The sequence below is a fragment of the Chlorocebus sabaeus genome, chromosome 14 (genome assembly GCF_047675955.1).
Source record: "Chlorocebus sabaeus isolate Y175 chromosome 14, mChlSab1.0.hap1, whole genome shotgun sequence".
NCBI classification, from domain to species: domain Eukaryota; kingdom Metazoa; phylum Chordata; class Mammalia; order Primates; family Cercopithecidae; genus Chlorocebus; species Chlorocebus sabaeus.
In genome coordinates, this window is record NC_132917.1 from 438646 (window position 1) to 444879 (window position 6234).

Sequence of the window (6234 nt, forward strand, 5' to 3'; positions counted from 1 at the left end):
TTTTCATCTTCGAATCTTTTCAAATTATCTTCAGTTCAAAATGTCACATTTTTCATGAGCTGACCTAAAAAAATCACCAAATGAATATGATATCAACCTCATTGGAAGTGTCATGGCACCTTGCCCCTCACTTAAGAGAGTCGACTCTTCTCCTGAGATAATCATGCTGGGGCCGGCCTGGATTCTGGTGTCAGGCGGTGGCCCTGAAACTTGCTGAGGCCACTTCTCCTTGTGCAGCCTTCACAAAGAGTGCCCACCAATTTCACAGGCAGGTAAATGAAGGTCTGGAGTTTGAAATACATGTTTCCTCCTGGCCCTCCTTCACTGTAAGGGCTTTTGTACAGCCAATTTGAGAAAAATGACGTTTTTAGATGTAGGCAGTTTGAGACCATTTTCAAGCTTTAGCACAGCTTTATTTATGCACACTGCCTACTCCCTAATGTGGAATTATCACGTGGAATCCTTAGTAGAGTCCACCTCCCTAACGATGCTGTTTTCTATGGCATGCTAAAGATAATTCGTTGTATCTTCTCCCACAATTTCTATACAAGAAGTCATATTTAAAACTCCAAATCAACTTTTGAAATTAAATCTTTGTAATTCCTTATTGTGTAGAATGAAAGGTGCTCTGTGTACTTGCAAAAATAATTAAATTAGGAAAAAAAAGAATTTAGAAACAGATTCATGTCCTCATGGCGGGTGGCACTGTCAGCTGCTCCTGGGGTGAGCCACTGGCACGCTCAGCTTTGACCGAAGTCTCAGCTTCCTCCGAGGGGATGGAAAGACCCCGGGGTGCACAGCGTCTCCTCCTTTCCCCAGCATCTAGGTCAGAGCTTGACCTGTAACAGGTCTTCGTTACACGTTTGCAAAGTGAACGTCGCCTCAATCCCTCGGAACAATAACCACACCAGCAGGTCAAATCACTGCCTGGAGTGAAGGAGCTCATTTCAGAGAGAAGTTTTGTTTTGTTTTGTTTTAATGGCAAAAAGATGAAAATGCCTTTTCTTGGTCATTAACTCATTTTGGTTGAGAGCACGAGACCCCACCTCAGCCCTGTGGATTCTGTCACCCTTTTGTGGGCATTTTTCTTTCTTTGTTCTTGGCCTGTTTTGTTCTTGTGTGCTGGTCTCAGTTTTCTGTCTCGATTCTCACAAGCTTCATGTGATACTTCTTTAAAAATGGCAATGATAAATCAGTTGTTGAAACTCAGTTTTGCTCTAAGGAATGGCAAATTGTCCACATTCCGCATGCTGTATTTGTTGGGAAATTGGAAAATTTCCAGCGCAATTAGAATTAGGATATGCTTTAAAGGTCTTGACTCTCTCAAAAACCCACCAATTTTCCGTCCCCTTGGAATAGCTGAGACGACCTATGGCCGGTGTCCATATGACAATGCTGACCCCAGAAAATTAGAAGAGCAGCTAGAAGAAATTATCATGCGGCCCGGACGCAGAACCACATGGCTTTCAGAATCAAAGCCTAGAAGCACAGTCTTTGCTGGAGATCTGATGATGCATGTCAGCATAGACAGGCAGCCTGGGAGTGTTAAGAACTGAAAGCTGGGCTCTCGCAAAGTGATGATGCCTGCAGTTTAAGTTCAGAGTCAGTCAGTCCTCTAGCTTTCCCAGAAGCCCAAGGCAGTAGGGAAAGCATATTTGGATACACCAAAAAAAAAATTGACTATTGAATGGTATGAAGTGTACTGCCTTTATCCCTCATAACTTGTGGGGCTGGCGATGTGGGAGAAGAAAGGATGCTTCCAGCGTGGCCGCTACAATCATGGAAGACATCAAAGAGGGACGGATGTGGCCTCCAGGGAGATGGTATGCTGAGGGAACTGGACAGGAGAGAGGTTCTCTGTTGGTCCAGTGGTCACATGTTCCTCTGAGCCAAGAACATCTCTTTAATTCTTCTCCGGGATAGCATGGAATTCTACTCTAACTTCCATAATATGTTGGGTAATTTTAATGGGTGTTCCATTTGAAGAGGGCTATCTACAATTCATATGATACTGGTCAGTTAAACACCCACAAGTGAATTGATGATTTTCTTTATATTATTGTCTTTTAGTCTAAGTCCTGAAAACCTGTATTCTATTATTTTATTATTAGACTATGATCATCTCTTAGAGAAAAATAGCTAAGTATTTATTTTGTCAATTTGATGGGGTTTTTTTTGATACTTTTGCTAGTTCATTGTAGCAAGGAACACTAGTGGGCAATCTGGTAACCATGTGGAATCTGGGCAAGGCCTAAGATGCAGCTAAAAGTAACTGAGGCCTGTGGCTTGGTTAGGGCCAGAAATAGAGAACAGAAGGAGAGGGATTTGTTTTATTCCCATTGACCCAGGGCAGGGAGGGACATCCTCATCTAGACAAGGTTGGAACTTCATAGGTCTTCCCATGATTCCTGTCTGCTTTGCAAGCACAAAGCAAACATATCTTTCCAAAGAAGAGCTTTGATTGTGGAATCCTGGAATCTCACCATTAGAAGGGACAGCACGCACAACCTGCCCCACAATGCAATGGGGTACGTCAGTGAAGTGACTTAACTCTTCCGGCTCAGAGTTTCTCAAAATAGGACCCTCAATCCACATACTTAAAGACCACGTGGGATCTTGTCAAAATGCACGTCCTCTGCCCCCACTCCAGTTTCTTGGGCTGAAAACTTGACTGCCTGCTTTGTAAGCAGATTTCCAGGAAAGTCCTATGCACCCTGGAGTCAAGGAGGCCACGGAACCAGGCAAGCCTTTCCACTGCGCATGGCTCTCAGGACGTCCTTTCTTGCTGTGAACTGAAGTCTGTGGTCCTGTGAATTTCTGTCATTAGCTCTCATTCTGCCCTTTGAGTCTTCCCAGGACAAGTCTTGCCTTGCGCTGGAATCCACTTGCTGCAGAGACGCAGCCCTGTGCCGTTAGCAGTCAGAGGGCATGCAGAGGAGCGTAACTGAGAGGGCTCAATGTGGGGGATAGGCAGAGTTATGGGGCCACTCAAGGAGGCCCCAAGGGGTGGCAAGACACCCCAGCATTACAGACAGTGGGAGCAGTCACCACCCGCATCAGAAGGGATAGGAAGGGACGTGCGACACAGTGGCAGCCTGGTGAGAGCCGACCTAGGCAAGGCCTCAGATGCCGCACAATCTTTGGCATGACTGAAAGGGGGAAGGCAAAACCCACCCCCACCTCGATTTCTCCACACACTGTTTTCTTGCTTGGGCTCCCTATTGGGAACCCAGTTCTCAAGCCTGGAAGCCAAGGGGCAAAAGGGCCCAGTGGGTTCATGGCCAAAGGCAAAGAGCAGAGCCAATAGGGGGGCACAGACTTGGGTTCACACAGAGAGTCCCAGGTCCTGAGGTGTATGTGACTCGTACACCAGGAGCTCCCAGGAAGATGTCCCTCCCTCCCAACGGCACCTTGGCCCCTGTGCGCAAGACCTCGTCCTCTGCTCCATCACTACAGCTTTATTTTGTTTGAGCATCTCTTCTACTTTAAATATATTTGTTTTCATTGAACTCATGTGCCTATTTTTTCTTGTGTTACATGACTGTGCAATTTTCAGGCCAGGTGTTTTCTCCTTTTTTTTTATTCCTATATATTTTTAGTATCTTGTGATTATTAAGTGATTAGCATCTGAGTGTGTGTAATGAATAAAACTGAATTAGCTCGGTTACTCCCAGTTCAGCCAATGATGAAGGAAACGTGGATTTCCTAACGAGTCTGATGTGAAGACTCCATTAAACTAAAAAGCTTTCTATGGTACAAAGAAGAGATATGTTAGAAGACCCTTAATTAAGTTTTCCAATTAAGCAAAGAGGTGATTTATATGAGGATTTCCAGTTGTTCTCTCTCTGCAACTGTAAAAGGACAAGGACTCGTGACTTAAGGACAAGGACTCACCACTTCCTTTGTCTCCATCCATCCAGAGCTGTGTAGCCACTGCACCCTGAGAACTTCAGGGCTGCATGCTCGGCACCTCAAGGGGCCATACAGATGCTGCCAAGGACACAGGAAGGAGGCTGGTATGGGGTGGGGACCTGAGGCGGGGGCTGTGTTTGAGGAGGACAATCGCAGCAAGAACACACAGACTGTCAAGACAATCCAGCCCTGAGGTAGCTCAGTGTGCTTCCAGGAGGGGCTTTGTCTCCTATTTGGCACCTATGAGAATTCTGGGGACACGTTTGTCCTCCAGTTATTGTCTTAATGAATTTCAACTGAGACACAGATTTCTGCCATAAGGCCTGGCCCAGAGGGGATGCCCAGGGTGGCTGGGAGGCTTCCATCCTAGTATCTTCCACTTGCCCCTGTGGAACCTTCACAGTGGACGGACACCTCAGGCAAATGCTTCATCTATGCTTTGCAAACACACCTCAGTCAAGTGCCATGGGCGCTGGCATCCAGGCCTCACCATCCTGAGGCTGCTACTGACCAAAGGCCAGAATGGGCAACAGGGAAAGATCATGGGCATTTTTAACAGAATTTTTCAGAACATGGACTTTGGCATGACCTAGTGGAATGGAGTTCCTTTTTCTAGGGAAGACCAGCGGTCTTTATTGTTTCTTTTAGGCTTAATTAGTTATGAAGGAATCCTTGTCTAAATAAAAAGGAAGCATTTAGAATTCGTGACTATTGTGGGTCCAGAGTTAATGAGTTTAAAAGTCCTATAATCCTGTGATTCCTATGGGCCATGTGGTTTATGTGGTCCTGTGCTCTATATGCTCCATGTGATTTATGTGGTGCTGTGATTCTGTGGTCCATGTGGTCTTTGTGGTCCATTGGTCCATGATCCTGTGGTCCATGTGGTCCCTTTGTCTGTGTGGTCCATGTGGTGCCATAATTCCTGTGATTACTGCAGTCGATGTGGTCCTGTGTCTAGTGGTCCATGTTGTCTTGTGGTTCATGTTGCCTATGTAGTCCTAGGGTCCTCGTGGTCATGTGACCCATGTGTTCCTGTGGTTCTGTTGTCCTGTGGTCTTGGGATCCCTGGGGTCCTATTGCCCATGTGGTCCTGTGGTCCTTCTGACCCATTGGTTCTATGATCCTGTGGTCCATGTGGTCCTGTGGTGCTATGATTCTGTGGTCCCATGGTTCATGTGTTCCTGCAGTCTGTGTGGTTCATGTGGTCCATGTGGTGCTATGATTCCTGTGGTTCCTGTGGTTGATGTGGCCATGTGATATATGTGGTTGATGTGGTCCTGTGTTTAGTGGTCCATGTGGTCCTGGGATTCCTAAGGCCCTGTTGCTCATGTGGTCCTGTGATCCATGTGGCCAGTGCGGTTCTGTGTCTATGTGGTCCATGCTGTCCATGTGGTCCTGGGGTCCTGTGATCCATGTGGTCCTGAGTCCCTGTGGTTCTATTGTCCATGCTGCCCTGTGGTCTATGACCCAGGTACTTTGGAGGTCTGCATGGCCCTTGTGGTCCTTTGGCCCTGGTGTCCTGAGATACATGTGTTCCTCAGGTTCTGAATTCCTTGTTTCTTCAATAACTGTGTTCCTGGGGTTTTTGCATCCTAAGGTTCATAAGGTCCTATGGTCTTGTGATCTTCATGTTTTATGGTCCATGTATTCCTCTATCTTGTGGTCATGTGGTCCATGTGGTTCTTGAGTCCTCACATTTTGAGCTTCATGGGGTCCTGTGGTCTTGTTAGCTGTATGTTTTGTGATCCGTGTGTTCCTGTCTTGTGGTCATGTGATCCAGGCGGTCTGTGTGGTCCTTGGGTCCTTGTATGCTGAGTTTCATGGGATCCCATGGGCCTGTGATGGAGTTTAATACCAAAACAACAAAGCAGGGTAGATGTAGTAGTTCAGAGACTACTGCTGCCTTTCTTCCATGTTAATCTGGAAAGCTTCACTCTGATGAGTGAGTCTATGGTGTTCCCTTCTGGCTAGAAGCCTTTTGTAGACAGTGTTCTAAGGTTTCTCCTGTGGGTCAGGAAGCTGCTGGGAATAGTCCTGAAAAGTCTCTGTTGTTTGCAAGAATGGAGGCTGTTTCACATGACTCATTGTGCTTTGACTTCTGTGTTTCACTTTGGCTGTTTCACCTTGCAGTCTGAGAAGCTCCTCAACCCAGATTTTTCTCATTTCTTTCAAAAGAGATTAATTATCCTTAATTAGCCTTGACTCCAAGTTGTAGATGAAGCAGCTTGGATCCTTTTATGAGTATAATCATGCTTTATGCTTTTAAATGCAATTTTTGAAGTTAAAAAAAATTAAAGTTAGTAGTAGTTCAATGTGGATAGC